The 2,073-nt window shown below is 34.7% G+C and overlaps 1 long non-coding RNA gene across 1 annotated transcript; it reads left to right on the top strand.

The window, feature by feature from the left end:
- Positions 1-381: 381 nt before the first annotated feature.
- LOC144550994 (uncharacterized) lies at positions 382-1,794 on the top strand. Its single transcript, XR_013510737.1, has 3 exons — positions 382-795; positions 1,004-1,114; positions 1,588-1,794. It is a non-coding gene; the product is annotated as an uncharacterized LOC144550994 (long non-coding RNA).
- Positions 1,795-2,073: the final 279 nt, after the last annotated feature.

Genomic DNA, 2,073 nt, shown 5'->3' with positions numbered 1-2,073 from the left:
ATATGTTGGATCTAATACGCCTTAGTTTGTATGAAATTTTGGTCCAAACTAGATCATAACCAAGCGTTTTGGCCAAACCTTGATCACATGGTTACTAAGTGTAAGGATATAACTTTTATACAAACATTGTATTGGATCTTGAAGAGTATATGTTATGTTTTATCACATGGGATTGCATGTATAAAAGGCTATGTATATATATAGGGAAAATTGTACCCATGCCACTACAAAACACCTAATTTTGAAAAATGCCACTACATACTTTCAATTCACGCCAATGCCATCACAAAGTTGGTTTACTTCTAATTTTGCCACAAATACATTATTAATCTTTAAAAAAAAAAAATTATAATGACAAAATTACCCTTCACAGAAATTAGGAACCCTAGCCTCCTGTTCGTGATTCCTCAGTCCTTCTCTCTCCCGTGCTTCTCAAAAATAACGACATTGAATCTTAACCCTTCTCAATTCATGTACACCCGAACCTCTTCTCTCTCAATTAAACTCTTCTCAGGAGTGGAGGTTCTCTAAGGTCGTTATCCCTCTCTCTCACAAGATTGTTAATTTGGTGAACTAATACATTGTGAAACGAAGAATACTGGTTGAAGTGTTTGAGATAATTGATTCTCAGTATCAATTCAACCTAATGAAGTGATTTATGCACTTGTATCAGGAGGAATGAAACAGATCGATGCACCTGACGGGTTTATTTTTTTTGTGGCATTGTTAGGTTGAATTGCCGGAGCCTCCAGTTGGGGAAGGTGGGGTGTACAAAATCCTTGAATAATGAATTAGGTATTTCTGAAAATAACATACATATAAATTATTGTATATGCTAGCTTACCCATATTTTTTCTAAATTTTGCTAGAATTCATAAATATGCATCATTTATTTTGTCACAGTATCCAAACTTTCATGTTATGGTTCACATATTTCGTTTGGTGGTCAGTTTTCTTTTGGAACTTTGGTTTATTCACTATGGCTTCATGTTTTATCTTGTAGGTAATCTTCGATAAATCGTAGCACACAAATTACGTCTTGTCTACAACCGGTTTTCACTATGCCTTCATGTTTATGAGTAGATGACATGGACAAGCCATGGATTCCTACTGGGTAAGTATCAGATTTATGAGTAGATGACAAAATAGTTTAATTTCTTTTCTTTTCTTTTCCACACTGATTTTTCTCAATTGCTAAATTCACGTATGGAGGAGTAAAAGATTTGAGTACTAGTTTAGACAGATACGAAAGAGAAATTATGGCAAGATTAGTGAACCATAACGGTGATTTTCAAATTTTCTAGTAAGCAACAGTACAGTTCAGCACTATTTTCAGCATTTGACCAAGTTTTGTGATTTGATTTCTAACTAAGTTTTGAACTTGGGGGCATAATTAAATTTCACATTGACCTTCTAAAGTGTGCCACATTGACCTTTGAAAATTTGCAGGGGCTGTTTTGAAAAATTGCACACCAACTGTCATAGGGGCTATTTTGAGAACAGGGACTGATTGTGCTACTGGATTCTGATTTTGAGAAAAGTGCACCACTCAATTCTGATTTCTCTGCTTATTTTTGTTGTTTGCAGGAAAAGAACAGGGACTAGTGGATTGTTATTCTTATTGTGCTACTGGATTGTGCTACTGGATTAGTTTAGTTGTTGTCGCTTTTAATTAAGTTTTTATTGTGCTACTGGTTGTGCTTATTTTTGTTGTGCTACTGATTGTGCTACTGGATTGTGCTACTAGATTGTTATTCTGATTGAGCACAATAGTATTTTGCTTTATTGTTGTTATCTGCCCGTTTTGTTAATTAATTGCTCTATTGGAAGCATCTAGTGCCTACTTTATATTGCTCTATTGGAATCCACAATTGGTTCGGCCATTGGCATGTATCTTTACTGGTACCGGTTGAACAGTATGGTTCAACCAATCTACCATCAACCACCAATCTGTCACTCACTTTATATATCTTTTCCTTGTATTGGAAAAATCCAATTCACTCAAAACTTGTGCATTTTTAGTTGTTCATTTAATTTGCAGTGAATGGGTATAGGAAATTTGTAGTTTATACA

The sequence above is a fragment of the Carex rostrata genome, chromosome 3 (genome assembly GCF_964058835.1).
Source record: "Carex rostrata chromosome 3, lpCarRost1.2, whole genome shotgun sequence".
NCBI lineage: Eukaryota > Viridiplantae > Streptophyta > Magnoliopsida > Poales > Cyperaceae > Carex > Carex rostrata.
The sequence above is the reverse complement of the archived record's forward strand: the minus strand, read 5'-3'. Positions and strand labels throughout refer to the sequence as shown.